Source organism: Tachyglossus aculeatus, chromosome 5, assembly GCF_015852505.1.
Source record: "Tachyglossus aculeatus isolate mTacAcu1 chromosome 5, mTacAcu1.pri, whole genome shotgun sequence".
Taxonomy (NCBI): Eukaryota; Metazoa; Chordata; class Mammalia; order Monotremata; family Tachyglossidae; genus Tachyglossus; species Tachyglossus aculeatus.
In genome coordinates, this window is record NC_052070.1 from 62,081,269 (window position 1) to 62,098,733 (window position 17,465).

Below are 17,465 nucleotides of genomic sequence, written 5' to 3' on the forward strand. Positions count from 1 at the left end.
TCCAACCCCGGACTCACAGTCCGGCCTGCGGCCTCTCCGGACCAGTGAGCTCAGATCTGCGCACACCCAAGGGGAGGCAGGAAGATCTGGAGGTCATGAGAATCAGCATGGTCTAGTGAATAACGTACAGGCCTTGGAGCCCGTTGTTGGGTAGGGACCGTCTCTATATGTTGCCGATTTGTATTTCCCTAGCACTTAGTACAGTGCTGTGCACACAGTAAGTGCTCAATAAATACGATTGAATGAATGAGTCAGGACCTGGGTTCTAATCCCACTTGTCTGCTGTGTGACCTTGGGCAAGTCACTTGACTTCTCTGTGCCTGTTATCTGTAAAATGGGGATTAAGATTGTGACCTCTCCATTTGAGACGGCGCTTACCATATGCAGAGCACTGATGAAGCACTTGGAAGATAATATAGAATATAACAACACAACAGACACATTCCCTGCCCACAATGAGCTCAATCAATCAGTGTTATCTATTGAGCACTTACTGTGTGCAGAGCACTGTACTAAGTGATTACTAAGTGTCAGAGGGTGGACAGACAGATGGCCGGAGGGACCCCTGTCATCTGCCTAGCCCAGGTTCAAGACCACCGGGCCAGGACACTTACTGAAAGAGGCTTGTGGGGGTCGGGGGGACTTCACTGGCCAGAGAACAAGGTAACTAGGAGCCCAGAACCCCACAGCCAATAAGAAGAGAATGGAGTTTTCCAATGAATATAATCATAATGGTATTTGTTAAGTGCTTACTATGTGTCAAGCACTGTTCTAAGCACTGGGGAACATACAAGCTGATCAGGTTAGACACAGTCCCTGTCCCACATGGGGCTCACAGTCTTAATCCTCATTTTACAGATGAGGTAACTGAGGCCCAGAGAAGTGAAATAACTTGCCTTAGGTAACCCAGCAGACAAATGGCAGAGCCGGGTTAGAACTCAAGTCTTTCTGACTTCCAGCCCGTTGCTTTATCCACTAGGCAACCCTCTGGTGTGAGGAGGGCAGTTAAGCAGCATGGCTCAGTGGAAAGAGCCCGGGCTTTGGAGTCAGAGGTTGTGGGTTCAAATCCCGGCTCCACCAATTGTCAGCTGTGTAACTTTGGTCAAGTCACTTAACTTCTCTGGGCCTCCTCATCTGTAAAATGGGGATGAAGACTGTGAGCCCCCCATGGGACAACCTGATCACCTTGTAACCTCTCCAGCACTTAGTGCTTTACACATAGTAAGCACTTAATAAGTGTCATTATTATTATTATTATTATGAAGGAGCAGCAGTTACTCAGTTGGAGGCAGTGTGGTCTAGTGGGAAAAGCAGATGACTGGAGTCAAGAGACCAGGGTTCTAGTCTCCCTGCTGCCACTTGCCTGCTATATGACATTGAGCATGTCACTTGACCTCCCTAGGCCTCAGTTTCCTCATCTGTAAAATGGTGATAAAATTCCTGTTCTCCCTCCCTCTTAGATTGTGAATCCCAGGCAGGGCAGCTACTCCATCTACCTCAACACTCAACACAAATCTTTTATAAATGCTAACATTATTAATCTGTTAAAGGCCCCTTTGGCCTGCCTCTCAAGAGAGACAGTGAGACCTCCGGATGCCATGCTCTTTCAAAGCCAGGAGGTAATGAACTGTGGTATTCGTTAAGTGCTTACTATGTGCTGAGTACCATACTAAGCATACAGGTAGATGCGATGGGCTCAGTCCCTGTCCCACAGAGGGCTCACAGTGTAAGGGAGAGGGAAACTGGGTATTGAATTCCCATTTTGCAGATGAGGAAACTAAAGCACAGGGAAGGTAGGTGACTTGTCCAAGGTCATGCGACAAGAGTGAGAGGCCTTTGAGAGGCTGTGCCCACCTGGGTGTCTGTGCCACTCTCTGTGGCTGCCCAAGTTGCTACCCACAGCTAGGTCTGGCCGGCACCCCCAGGCCACAGGGGCAGGGAAGGCGCTTAGGTGTCCGGGCAAATGCCCAAGTGGAGAGGACAGCAGGGAGCCCACTTGTCCCGCACAACTATCCCTGCATGGGTTAAAAACCGCAAGTCGAAGACAAAGCAGGCCTGAAACGCCCCTGGCAGATCTCTCTTCTGAATTGAAGAATTTTAGCCACAAGGAGCCGGGGGCCTGGATACTTTGAAGATAAAGAATTCATTGAAAAAAAAAAAAACGTTGCATAAACAGTTTTGACGGCTCCTTTATGGCATTTTCCAAAGTCTGAAATGGGATTAAAGGGCCAAACCTCCAAATTCCTCCTCGACTCCTCTGCACGCTGCTGCAAATTAGGAATCCTCCACTCCAACCACACTTACTAAGACAGATCGATTCCCAGCTCGTTGATGAACTGCCACACTTTCCCCTGCATGACCTCCAGCTGCCCGCCCAGCTCGGTTTCATCCCTGGTGGACACTGGAGTTGTCGAGATAGTGAGGGTGTCTACTTGACGCCTGGCAAGAGGGAAGCACTGTGCTGAATATTTGGGAGAGTAAAACAGCAGCATGATGAGCATTCCTGCCCTCCAGTAGTAGAAGTGATGGTGTGTAGTGGACACCTAGTGAGGACAGAGCACTGTGCTAAGCATTTGGGAGAGAAAAGGAGCAGCAAAGCATATACATTCCTGCCTTCCAGTAATAGTAGTGACGGTATGTACTAAGCACCTGCTGAATGCAGAGCACTGTGAGAATAAAACACAAAGAAGTTACATGTTCCCTGCCCTCAAGAAGCTTATGTTTGAGTGGGAAACCCAGACATTTTTATACTGGAGGAATAAAAATAAATCATAGACCATTCAGTTGAATAAACGTATATACAAGCGTAGAGGATGGGTGTGGAAGTGAATACTTACACAGGGCAAGAAGCGATGTGGCCCTGTGGAAAGAACACTGGATTGGAGGTCTGGAGACCAAAGTTCCAATCCCGGCTCCACCACTTCCCTGCTGGGTTACTTTGGGAAAGTCATTTAACTGCTCTGTGCCTCCATTTTATCATCTGTAAAATGGGAATTCAAGGTCTGTCTTCCATCCTTTGTGGACTGTGAATCCCAAGTGGGGCAGGGACTGTGTCTGATCTGCACATATTCAGTCTCTTGCAGTGCTTAACAAACACCGTCATTCAATTCTGTGCTAGAAATGACTGATGGGTTTATACAACTAGTGGGGGTGGGGAATGTTGGGGATTGAGCTGGGAGAGTTTGTGGGATTTCAGGAGGGCTTTGAATGTGGGACGAGAGTGTTGGGCCTGACAGATTTGGGGAGGGAGGAACGGAGGGTTTTCCAGGCCAGGGGTTAATGATGCTATTTGTTAAGTGCTTACTGTGTGTCAAGCACTGTTCTAAGCACTGGGGTAGATACAAGCCAAGCAGGCTGGACATAGCCCCTGTCCCACATGGGGTGCTCAGTCTTGAGAGGAGCCCAGAGAGCAAGCTGGGGAGTGATGGGGGAGGAAACCACATATGAGGAGACATATATTGATCTATATCTGGTCTGGGTTTTAAGATCTGGTAGATTGACTGTGAGCCCCCCCCGGGACAACCTGATCACCTTGTTACCTCCCCGGGGCTTAGAACAGTGCTTTGCACATAGTAAGCGCTTAATAAATGGTATCATTATTATTATTATAACAATAATAACCATGCTGTTTAAGTGCTTACTATGTGCCAAGCACTGTACTAGTCACTGAGGCAGATATGAGATAATCTGGACCCACATGGGACTCACATTCTAAGTAGGAAGCATAGGCATTGAATCCCCATTTTGCAGATGAGGGAACTGAGGCCCAGAGAAGTGAAGTGACTTGCCCAAGGTCACACAGCAGGTATGTGGCGGAGCCAGGATTAGAAACCTAGATCCTCTGGCTCTCAGGCTTGGACTTTTTCCAATAGGCCACACTTCTTCAGGGGGCTGGACCCAATGTCCTTCTGAGGTCATTTCCAGTTCTCTGATTCTCTAGACAGGGAGAGTGACATCTGACAACACGTCCACCCCTTCCCTCCATCCGTATGCATGTGCCCCCCACCCACCCACCTCCCAGCAGGATTAGGGTCGTGGCAGTTGAGGTCACCCTAATACTGTGTAGTGTCCCCTTTCCAGCAGGAAGATCAGAAGGTTGCTGAGTCCTTTTACTCATCCCAACCCTCCTCCTCTTGGTTAATAATAGTGATGATGGTATTTGTTACGTGCTTACTCTGTGCCAAGCACTGTTCTAAGCACTGGGGTACATACAAGATATTCAGGTTGTCCCACGTGGGGCTTACAGTCTTAATCCCCATTTTACAGATGAGATAAGTGAGGCACAGAGAAGGGAAGTGACTTGTCCAAAGTCACACAGCTGATATGTGGCGGAGCCAGGATTAGAACACACAACCTCTGACTCCCAAGCCCATGCTCTTTCCACTAGGCCATGCTGCTTTCTCTGTGGTTCTTTTCCATCCCTTCTTCCTCCTCCTTCCTCCCGGTTCTCCTCTATCCTTTCCTCCTCGTCTTTCTCCATGCCTTCCTCCTGCTTATCCAGGAAGGCTGTATGTTTAGCATTGACCTAAGCTGCGTTGGGCTGGGCAGGGGACCCTGGGCTTGGAGGGCTCAGACCATTCTCTTCAGGCCCAGCTTGGACACGGAGGCCCTAGACTGTTCCTAAATGGCAGGGAAAAGGTTCCCAGTGGTTTCCATCGGCTCCCTCAGGAGCTGAAACTCTCTTTGCTGTCTCACCTCGTCTCTTACCTGCCTGAATTGAGTTCCCCATCAATCAGTTGATCAGTGGTGTATACCAAGCTCTTACTGTGGGCAGAACAAGTGCTTGAGAAAATGCAGTATAATAGAGTTAATCAATCATATGCGTGGCTCAGTGGAAAGAGCACAGGCTTTGGAGTCAGAGGTCATGGGTTCAAATCCCGGCTCTGCCAATTGCCAGCTGTGTGACCTTGGGCAAGTCACTTAACTTCTCTGTGCCTCAGTTACCTCATCTGTAAAATGGAGATTAAGACTGTGAGGACAACCTGATCACCTTGTAACCTCCCCAGCGCTTAGAACAGTGTTTTCTTTTAGACTGTGAGCCCACTCTTTTAGACTGTGAGCCCACTGTTGGGTAGGGACTGTCTCTATATGTTGCCAATTTGTACTTCCCAAGCGCTTAGTACAGTGCTCTGCACATAGTAAGCGCTCAATAAATACGATTGATGATGATGATGATGATGAGTACTTACTGTGTGCAGAACACAGTACTGAATGCTTGGGATAATAATAATGATGATGGTATTTGTTAAGCACTTACTATGTGCTAAGCACTGCTCTAAGCACAAGGTAATCAGGTTGGACACAGTCCCTGTCACACAGTCTTAATCTCCATTTTATAGATGAGGTAACAGGCCCAGAGAAGTGAAGTGACTTGCCCAAGGTCACACAGCAGACAAGTGACAGAGCTGGGATTAGAACCCATGACTTGCTGACTCCCAAGCCCATACTCTATCCACTGGGCCACACCGACAATAATATAACAGGTATATTACAGTCTGGGGGTGGGGGGAGACAGACATTAATGTAAATAAATAAATTACAGATATGTACATAAGTGCTTTGGGGCTGGTGGGGATGGGGAGAGTGGGTGTGAATAAAGGGAGCAAGTCAGGGTGATGCCCTGCCCTCATGGAATTTATGGTCTAGTGGGGGAGACAGACATTAAAATAAATTACAGGTGAGGGAAGAGAATATAAGGCTCTGTATATAACTGCCATGGGGCTGGCTGCAGGTGAGGTGAATATCAAAGTGCTTAAGAGTTATAGATCCAAGTGCACAGGCTACACAGTGAGGGGGCGAATAAGATGGGGAAATGAAGGCTTAATCAGGGAAGGTCTCTTGGAGGAGATGTGATTGTTATGGTGGTTTTGAAGATAATAATAATAATGATGGCATTTGTTAAGCGCTTACTATGTGCCAAGCGCTGTTCTAAGCTCTGGGGGGGTACAAGGTGATCAGGTTGTGGGGCTCACAGTCTTAATCCCCATTTGACGGATGAGGTAACTGAGGCTCAGAGAAGTTAAGTGACTTGCCCAAAGTCACACAGCTGACAATTGGTGGAGGTGGGATTAGAACCCATGACCTGTGACTCCCAAGCCCATGCTCTTTCCACTGAGTCACGCTGCTTCTCTTGACGATGGAAAGAGAGAGGTGTCCTGTTGGATATGGAGAAGCAGCATGGTGTAGTGGGTAGAGCGTGGGCCCGAGAGTCAGAAGGTCATGGGTTCTAATCACGGCTCTGCCACATGTCTGCTGTGTGACTTTGGGCAAAGTCACTTTACTTCTCTGTGCCTCATTTGCCTCATCTGCAAAATGGTGATTGACACTGTGAGCCCCACGTGGGACAGGAACTGTGTTCAACCTGATATGCTTGGATCCACCCCAGTGCTTAGTACAGTGCTGGGCACATAGTAAGCACTTAACAAATACCATCTTCATCATCATTATTATTATATGAAGGGTGAGGGAGTGGCCTCCCTCAGGCCAGAGGGAGGATGGGGGCATGGGGCGAAGGCAAGACAGAGGAGATTGAGGTACAGTGAGCCCTGCTGGGCACCGTTATTGAAGGGAGGTTGGGGGGTAGATCACCGCCCTTTACTTCTACACTTCCTGCAGTCGATAGACAGGCAGGGAGTAGCATGGCTCAGTGGAAAGAGCCCAGGCTTTGGAGTCAGAGGTCAAGGGTTCAAATCCTGGCTCCGCCACTTGTCAGCTGGGTGATTTGGGGCAAGTCACTTAACTTCTCCGTGCCTCAGTTACCTCATCTGTAAAAGGGGGATGAAGACTGTGAGCCCCCCGTGGGACAACCTGATCACATTGTAACCTCCCCAGCACTTAGAGCAATGCTTTGCACATAGTAAGTGCTTAATAAATGCCATCATTATTGTTATTATCCTTGGGATCATTGTCGGCCCCATACCACCAAAGGGGCTGCCAGGCTGCCATCCTCCTGGCAAAGGGGTAGGCAGTGTGACCTGACTGTCACCCCAAGACCAATCTCACCAGCATCAGGGCAGCCTCCGGGGACCCTGGGTTCATCTCTGGGAGGAGTGAGGGAGGAACGGATAGGGGCTAGGGGATAAGACATAATAATAATAGCATTTGTTAAGTGTTTACTATGAGCAAAGCACTGTTCTAAGCGCTGGGGAGGATACAAGGTGATCAGGTTGTCCCACGTGGGGCTCACAGTCTTAATCCCCATTTTGCAGATGAGGGAACTGAGGCACAGAGAAGTGAAGTGACTTGCCCAAAGTCACACAGCTGACAATAATAATAATAATGGCATTTTTTAAGTTCTAACTATGTGCAAAGCACTGTTCTAAGCGCTGACAAGTGGTGGAGCCAGGATTTGAACCCATGACCTCTGACTCCCAAGCCCATGCTCTTTCCACTGAGCCATGCTGCTTCTCATGATGGTTTTTGTTAAGTGCTTACTATGTGCAAAGCACTGTTCTAAGCACTGGGAGGGATACAAGGTCATCAGATTGCCCCACGTGGGGCTCACAGTCTTAATCCCCATTTTACAGATGAGGGAACTGAGGCACAGAGAAGCTAAGTGACTTGCCCAAAGTAACTCAGCCTACAAGTGGCAGAGCTGGGATTAGAACCGACGACCTCTGACTCCCAAGCCCGGGCTCTTTCCACTAACCCATGTTGCTTCTCTATGTTTCAGGGCTGCATCTGTTTATCCAGCTAGGGCTTTACTCAAGGTGGCTTACTGGAAAGAGCCCGGGCTTGGGAATCAGATGATGTGGGTTCTAATTCTGGCTCCGCCACTTGGGTAAGCCACTTAACTTCTCTGTGCCTCAGTGAACTCATCTATAAAATGGGGATTAAGACTGTAAACCCCATGTGGGACAACCAGATTACTTTGTATCTATCCCAGAGCTTAGAACAGTGCCTGGCTCATAGTAAATGCTTGACCAATACCATAAATATTATTATTATTACTGACTCCTTGGGCTTCAGGGTAGGCTTGGGTCTGAGGGTCCAGGTTACTTGCACCAGACTGGAAAATCTCCCACTCCCTGCAGCCCTGTGGACACTTCCGTATTCTGGGCCTTTGATAGAGGTGGGAGTTGGGCTGGAGGGTCTTGCAAAATTGAGATGCCTGGGCTGGCTGGCTGGCTGGATAGGTGGCTAACTAGCTGTCAGGTGGGTGGGTGGCTGGCTGGTTGTCTAGCAGACTGGCTGGTGGGTGGACTGGGAGGTAAGGAGTAGGATGGGAGGATGCCAGAAGAGCCAGAGCAGTTTTCAAGAATCCCCAGGGGTTGAAGAGGCTGAAAGGGGGAGGGAAGGGAGTAGGGGTCAGTGCCGGGCCAGGTCCCTGAAGAAGCCGGGCCTCCCGGATTGCCATGTGGGGCTGTAGCATTGCTGTGAGGTTTGGACGCAGGGGCGGTGACAGGCCCTGGCCCCCAAGAATCCCAGGATGGGCCGGCGATGGTGGCCCCGGACAAGTATCGGATGCGTTAGCGGCTGTGGCCAGGAGAACCAGGGCTCTGTGGTCACTGTTTTGAGAAGGATTTTCCCCTTGAATTCTCTTCATCTTTTCTCTGTGCCCTCTGGATCAGGAAGAGATGCGCTTGGAGTTGGAGAGTGCTAGATGGGCGGGGTGGGGTGGTGAACCCACAGAAACACATCTGTGCACTGATAAACACTCTTAATAATGTTCATAATAACTGGTATTTGCTAAGTGCTTAACTATGTGCCAGACACTGTACTAAGCACTAGGGTTGATACAAGTAAATAGGGTTGGACACAGTCTCTGTCCCATAGGGGGCTCACAATCTCAATCCCTACTTTACAGATGAGGAAACTGAGGCCTAGAGAAGTGGAATGACTTGTCCAAGGTCACACAGCAGACAAGTGGGATAGCCCGGTTGTAGACATACGCACGGATGCATACCTACCAACAAATGAATGCATGCATACAGATGCAAATATACATACACGGAGACACTCATAGACACAGTAGTGACATGCCCCATGTGTGCAGTGGTATAGAAATATGAATCTGTGTGTGCATTCACACACACACACACACACACACACACACACACACACACACAAAGCAGTAAAGACAGAGAAGCAGCATGGGTTAGTGGAAAGAGCCTGGGCTTGGAAGTCAGAGGAGCTGGGTTCTAATCCCTGCTCTGCCACCTGTCTGCTATGTGACCTTGGGAAAGTCACTTAACTTCTCGGGGCCTCAGTGCACCTGTAAAATAGGGATTAAGACTTTGAGCCCTATGAGGAACAGGGACTCTGATCAACTTGATTGTTTTATATTTACCCCAGCATTTAATACAGTGCCTGGCACATAGTAAGTGTTTAACAAACATAATCCCCCTCACACACAAAACTGTAGACTTTAAGATCCTTGTGGCCAGGCAAAATGTCTACAAATTCTGTTATGCTGACCTCTCCCAAGCGCTTAGCACAGTGCTCTGCACACAGTAAGCTGTCAATAAATACAATTGATTGAGTGAATTGAGTGATTGAGCAGTAGGAAAAATGGGAGGAGGACCAGGGTAATCAGAAAAGCCAAGATTAGATAGCATTCTGGATGTGGTGGGGGGGGCCATGGTGGGGGTGAGGAGGCCTATTTGCATATTCTCACGTCTCATATATTTTATTATTATTATTATTAAGTGCTGAGTCATTTCCGATTAATAGTGGCTCCATGGTTATATTTTCTCCAGAACATTCTGTCCTCTGCCATAATCCGCAACCTTTCTAATGGTTTTTCCGCTATCGTTGTTATGGTCTCTATTCATCTAGCTGCTGGTCTGCCTCTTCCGTGTTTTCCCTGGACTTTTCCTAACATTAGTGCCTTCCCCAGAGGATTAGCCCTCCTGATTATGTGTCCAAACTATGCTAATCTAAGTCATTTGGCCTTCCAAAGACCAGTTTGTTTTAGTTTGCTCCAAAATCCATTTGTTGGTTTTTCGGGCAATCCATGGTATTCGCGAAAGCCTTCTCCAACACCAAATTTCAAAAGAATCGATGTTCTTTCTATCCTGTTTTTTCATTGTCCAGCTTTCAGATCCATACATTGTCACTGGAAACACCACAGAGTTAACAATTTGTATTTTTGTGGCAATTGTTACGTCAGCATGTTTCATGACTTTTTTCCAGGCTCTTCACAGCAAGTCTTCCTAACATTAATCTTCAGAGTATTTCTTGGCTACTAGTTCCTTTACTATTGATTATCAAAGCCAGGAGAGAAAAATTGTCAATTATTTCAATCTTCTCTCCATCCACTACAAATGTGTTAAAACTTCCAGTTATCATGATCTTTTTCTTGCCATTTAAATATAGGCCCTTCTTTTTGCTTTGTTCCTTAACTTTTAGTAATAAGCCCTTCAAATCTTCTTCACTTTCTGCTGATAGGGCTGTATCATCAGCATAAGGAAGGTTGTTTATATTCCTTCCTCCAATCTTTACTCACCGTTCCAGCGCCTGGAACAGTGCTTGGCAAATAGTAAGCACTTAACAAATACCATCATTATTATTATTCATCCAATCTGGCTACTCTCATTAGGTATTCAGTGTAAAGGATGAATAGATAAGGCGATTAGATATATCCTTGTCCTACACCCTTACTAATGGGAAACCAATCTGTTTCTCCATATTCTGTTCTTATTGTAGCCTCCTGTTTTTACAGGTTCCGTATTAATTCAATTAAATGCCCATTTTCCTTACTGTGCTCCATAGTTTCTCATGATCCACACAAAGGCTTTACTGTAATCAGTAAAGCACGTGCTGACTTCCTTTTGACATACTCTTGTCCTTTCAATTACCCAACAGACATCAGCAATAATATCTGGCATCCCTCGTCCTTTCCAGAATCCATCGGGAAACCAGCATTCCATGTAGGTCTCCATTCGACGCTGTATCATTTTTAGCAGTACCTTGCTGGCATGTGAGATCGAGGAAACTGTATGATAATTGTTGCTTTTTTTTAATGGTGTTTGTTAAAGGTATTTGTTAAAGGCTGAGAAGCAGTTTGGCTCAGTGGAAAGAGCATGGGCATTGGAGTCAGAGGTCATGGGTTCAAATCCCAGCTCTGCCAATTATCAGCTGTGTGACTTTGGGTAAGTCACTTAATTTCTCTGTGCCTGTTACCTCATCTGTAAAATGGGGATTAAGACTGTGAGCTCCCCATGGGACAACCTGATCACCTTGTAACCTCCCCAGTGCTTAGAACAGTGCTTTGCACATAGGAAGCACTTAATAAATGCCATCATCCAAGTGCTTAGTACAGTGCTCTGCACATAGTAAGCGCTCAATAAATACGATTGATGATCATCATCATTATTATTATTACTATGTACAGGCACTATACTAAGTGCTGGGGTAGGGAAAAATTAATCAGGTTGGACAGAGTCAGTGTCCCACATGGGGCTCACAGTCAATCCCCATTTTGCGGATGTGGCAACCGAGGCACAGAGAAGTGAAGTGAACAGCCCAAGGTCACACAGCAGACATGTGGCGGAGCCAGAGTTGGAACCCACGTCCTTCTGACACTCAGGCCCACGCTTATCCACTAGACCATGCTGCTTCTGCTATGCTGACACCCTGCTCCCTGTATTTTTATGATAGTCTTCCCATAGAGCAGAAGCTCCTTGTGGGCAGTGAACATAAATGTAGTTACCCACGCATTTAGTACAGTGCATTATTCCCAGTGGGTTCCCAGTTAGTACCATTACTACTACCACTACTATGCTGGGTGCCTTTCTGTCCCCCAGGCACCCTGCCAGGGTCCTTGGGGCAGACCAGGAGCAGGTATATATTCTGGGTCCAAGATGGGAGGGGGGTCTGCATCATGTCCAAGGGGAGGAGAGGGTGGGGAGCTCACGTGGAGTCAGGTGTCTTATAAGGAAGAACACCTATTTCCCCTGGCCCACTCTGGCATCCAACCTCCTCCCTCTCCTTCTCTATTCCTCTCTATTCCTTCTTCTTCTCCATCTCTCCCTCCCTCATCCCCTCTTCCTCACTTGTCCTTCCCTGTGACCTCCGTGTTTGGAGCTGGGGAAAGGGAGGAGGGAGAGAAAGGTGGGCTAGAGGTAGGCCGCCGGGTGGCCCTGGGTCCCGCCAACTCCCAGCCCAGATCGGGACCCCGCCAGGAGCCAGGCCGGGCCACCCGGGGGGCTCTGGGGACCCTGTGCCCCGGGCCAGATGAGGGTGGAGAGGAGCCGCGGACCAACCGGCTGGCTCCCTGGATCCTCAGGCCCGTAATAAGTGCCTTGCGGTGTTGCTTTTGGGACCAAGTTTGCGGTGAGAGAGAAAGGGGGGCCTAAGGAGCTTATTTGGGCATCGCAGTTTGGAAAATTGTTGGAAGCTTGTGCTGAGCCACAGCCACTCCGGCCCCGTCTGGACTGCGCCCCACTGAGGGAAGGAGGGAGGGAGGGACAGACTCTCCAAAGCACTTAGTACAGTGCTCTGCACAGTAAGCGCTCGATAATACAGTGCCTGGACGGACGGATGGACCGTTGTGGGCCGGGACTGTCTCTATTTGTTGCTGAATTATACTTTCCAAGCGCTTAGTACAGTGCTATGCACACAGTAAGCTCTCAATCAACATGATTGAATGAATAAATCTAATCCCGGCACCGCCATTTGTCTGCTATATGACCTTGGGCAAGTAACTTCACCTCTCTGTGCCTCAGTTACCTCATCTGTACAGTGGGGCTTTAGACTGTGAGCCTCACGTGGGACAACCTGATTACCTTGTGTCCACTCCAGAACAGTGCTTGGCACATAGTAAGCACTTAACAAATATAATCATTATTATTATTATCAATAAATACGATTGAATGACTGAATGGATGGAGGGAGTGATGCGAGCTGGGAGGAGGGAGAGCTGCACAGACTGTCCTCTGGCTTCTTCCTGTTATTACTATTATTATCATTATTATTAGTAATAATCGTATTTACTGAGAATTTACTGTGTGCAAAGCAGTGTACTAAGCGCTTGGGAGAGGACAGTATAACATCAAACACAACCTCTGTCCACAACAAGCTGTCAGTCTAGAGGGGGAGAAGTCTCAGAAAACAGAGCACGTTGGCCCCCTGTCCTCCAAGCCCACCCTCCTCCCCAGGGAGGGTGGTGAGAGAGAGAGAGTGTGTGTATGTGGTTTGTGTGAGAACAGTGGGTTTGTGTGTGTGTTGCTTGTGTGAGGGCAGTGGGTTTGTGTGGGAGGGTGTGTGAGTGCACGAATTGCGTGTGTGTGGTTTGTATAAGACCAAGGTGTGTGTGATGTTTTGTATATGTGTGTGCGTGCGTGCGGTTTGTGTAAGAGTGGTGTGTGTGGGTGGGTGTGTATGTTGGGGGAAGGCTGTAGCCGGCTGTTGGGGAAGGCTGTAGCTGGCCATCAGCGAAGGTAGCTTTTCTTGGCGGGAGGAGCGACCTTGTTTCTGTGGCACTTAGTACAGTGCTCTGCACACAGTAAGCGCTCAATAAATGCAATTGAGTGAATGAATGAATGAATGAATGCAGCCTGTAGGGCACCTGAGCACACTTCCAGCTAGGGGGGGGTGAGGTCAGAGGTCAGGGACAGCCAGGAATGGGAAGCAGATGGAGACAGGCCCAGGGGTATCCCACTGCCCCCCAGCCCACTGTTGGGTAGGGACCGTCTCTATATGTTGCCAACTTGTACTTCCCAAGCGCTTAGTACAGTGCTCTGCACACAGTAAGTGCTCAATAAATACGATTGAATGAATGAATGACCCAAGCCTCCCCCCAAAGACCGGGATCCAGCCCGAGCCGTGCCAACCGGGTTTAGTATGCCCCACTCCCGGAGGCACAGTCACATATACTGACACTCATGCATCATCCCCCCCACACACACACGGAATGTGTCTACTGTTATAGTGTACTCTCCGAAGCGCTTAGCACAGTGCTCTGTACATAGTAAGCGCTCAATAGTACAGTGCCCAGCACTTAGTACAGTGCCTGGCACATAATAATAATAATAATGATGGTATTTGTTAAGTGCTTCCTATGTGGCAAGCATTGTTCTAAGTGAGGAGTAGATACAAGGTAATCAGGTTGTCCCATGTGGGGCTCACAGTCTTAATCCCCATTTTTTTTACAGTTGAGGTTAAGTGTTTTGCCCAGAGTCACACGGCTGACAATAATAATAATAATTGTGGCATTTCTTAAGCGCTATGCCAAGTGCTGTTCTAAGCGCTGGAGTAGATACAGGATAATCAGGTTGTCCCACGTGGGGCTCACACTTTTAATCCCCATTTTACAGATGAGGGAACTGAGGCACAGAGAAGAGAAGTGGCTTGCCCAAGGTCACACAGCTGATAAGTGGTGGAGCGGGATTAGAACCCACAACCTCTGACTGCCAAGCCTGTGCTCTTTCTGCTAAGCCACGCTGCTTCCTCAGCCACGCTAGTAAGCTAGTAACGTGACTGTGAGCCCCATGTGGAACAGGGACTATGTCTAACCCAACTGGCTTGTATCCACCCCGGGGCTTAGTGCAGTGTGGGCACATAGTAAGCCCTAAACAAATGCTATTATTATTATTATTGCTGATAATTATAATAGGAACAAATACCATAGATTATTATTACTATCAATATAAATGATTGACAGTGCTGACACGCTAATGCAGACACAGACACACCCATGCTCGCATGCCCACACGTGCTGACAGGCGGGTACCCATACATGCAGCGCACACTCACGGCAACACACACAGAAGACTTTCCGAAGCAGCAGTTCCGGGACCCTAGGACATCGATCTCTGGGGCTTTGCTGAGACGGTGCTGCTCCCATTGATGCAGGTAGTAGCCGGTCCGATCCGGTCCCGGGAACCAAGGGCAGGGAAGGGGGCTGCCTGGGGAAGGCGGCCCCTCCCCTCCTCCCCATCTCCCCTGCCCTACCTCCGTCCCCTCCCCACAGCACCTGTATAATAATAATAATAATGATGGCATCTGTTAAGCGCTTACTATGTGCAGAGCACTGTTCTAAGCGCTGGGGGGAATACAAGGTGATCAAGTTGTCCCACGGGGGGCTCACAGTCTTAATCCCCATTTTCCAAATGAGGGAACTGAGGCTCAGAGAAGTGAAGTGACTTGCCCATGGTCACACAGCAGACGTGGTGGAGCCGGGATTCGAACCCATGACCTCCGACTCCAAAGCCCGTGCTCTTTCCACTGAGCCATGCAGCTTCTCTACCTGTATATATGTTTGTACAGATTTATTACTCTATTTTACTTGTACATAGTTACTATTCTATTTATTTTATTTTGTTAATATGTATTGTTTTGTGGTCTGTCTCCCCCTTCTAGACTGTGAGTCCACTGTTGGGTAGGGACCTTCTCTATATGTTACCAAATTGTACTTACCAAGCGCTTACTACAGTGCTCTGCACACAGTAAGCACTCAATAAATATGATTGATTGAATGAATGAATGAATGAACATCACGGTCCCCAGACCTGGGAAGTTGGTGACCCCCGGAAGGCTCCTCCTCAGCGAGATTCCCGGGGCCCCAGCCTCTCGGTCTAGTTCCAGGCCCTGGGATGACCCGGAGGGGTCTAGCATCCAGCCGATTCCCCTGGGCTTCCCCAGTGGAAACAGCTAGGAGGGAAGAGGAGCCGAATGGGGCCATCCCTGGCAGCCCAGGATGGGGAGAGGAAGGGGAATGGTGGGCCAGCCCCAGTCCCAAGTTTGGGCTCCTGAGCAGTTGAGTTCATCCTGGCTGGTACTCCCTGGAACCTGGCCCTCAGCCTGTGTCCAGCGGCAAGCACTGTGGTCTGGCCAGCCCTGCTGCCCTCACCTCCTGCCCGCCACTCGGTCCACGTCAATCTATCAAGGGTATTTACTGGGCGCTTACTATGTGCAGATCACTGTACTAAGTACTTGGGAGAGAAGACTGCCCAATAATCGGCAGACACTTTCCCTGACCATGACAAGCTTACAGTCTAGATGGGGAGAAGCATCTCTCATTGGACTTCTGTCCTGAGTCAGTCGCTGCATCTGGCTGCCCAGTGGCTGCCCTGAAACTACCAGAGTCTCCGCCCTGGCCTCCGCTCCCGGCATCCACTGCAAGACCCACCCACCCCCGCCCACCAACTCCATCACCAGCCTCACATGACTCCTCACCCCCCAGCCCCCACCGTATGGTTCCCTGTCCACAGCCCCCACCATATGGCCTCCACCCAGGCCCCAGATGGTCCCCTTTTCCCTAGCCCCCCATGGCCCCTTATCCCCATCCTCCACCACATGGCCCCCTGTCCTTAGCCCATCCCTCATGCTCCTTGTACTTCCCAAGTGCTTAGTACAGTGCTCTGCACACAGTAAGCACTCAATAAATACAATTGAATGAATGAATGCTCCCTCATGGACCTCCCCCCCTCCCCCCCCAAATGGGCCCTCACTGGTTTGAGCTGGACAGTGCAAGGATGCAAAGAATCCAACTGAAAAGGGAAGGTCTTGGAGCGAGGGGCCTGGAGGTCTCTCTCTCTTATCTCCCCTGACTGTTTCGGCCCCTTCTGGCCTCCCCAGTCCACACTTGAGTGGTCCCTCCTTCCAGTTCGAACTCATTTCTAGGCAGCAAAGAGGAACCCCGCCTGGCCCTGCCCTTCCCACTCCGAAATTCTGCTGCTGCCCCTCCCTTCCCTTTCATCACCGGTGAGTTGTCTTCTCCCTGACCCTGGAAGATGCTCCCGGGACCCACGTCTCTGCGGTGGTCCTGGGCTGGGAGGGGCCAGTCTCTGCACACAGTCCGCTGCCGGACCATCTCTTGGGAGCCTCAAATTGTCCCCGGTGCCCCTGCTGACTACCATGGCGAACGACCCTTGGACTCAACTTTCCATCTCTCCTGACCCCAGGAAAAGGACTTGCCACTTTGGGCAGAGCTCTCTCCCCCAGAACAGTTGGGCTGGAGCCCCGGCCAGGAGGCAAAACAGGAATTGTGCCTCCCCAGCTGTCCCTCAGAACCTGGAGCTCTTTTTTTTCTTTTTTTTTTTAATGTTATTCGTTAAGCACTTACTATGTACTGAATACTGTACTAAGCTCGGGATAGGTACGAGTTAACCAGGTTGGACACAATCCATGTCCCACGTGGGGCTCGCAGTCTTAATCCCCGTTTTGCAGATGAGGTAACTGAGGCACAGATAAATGAAGTGACTGGAGGCCTATAAACCAAGTGGAGGAAAAGACCAAGAGGCTGAATAGTTCTGCTTCTCAGCTGCTCATGGACTTCGTGAAGTCACCTTTCTAAGGTTGTCAGATGTTTTGCTTTAGAAGGACTTCTAGGAGGCCCTTCTCCCTAGTCTCCTCCTCCTCCTCCTCCTCTCTCTTCTCTTCCCTGAGAGAGGCTCAGTCCTGAGAGAGGCCCAGCCCTGTGTGGCTTAGTGGCAAGAACACGGGCTTAGGAGTCAGAGGTCATGGGTTCTAATCCCAGCTCTGCCACTTGTCAGCTGGGTGATTTTGGGCAAGTCACTTCA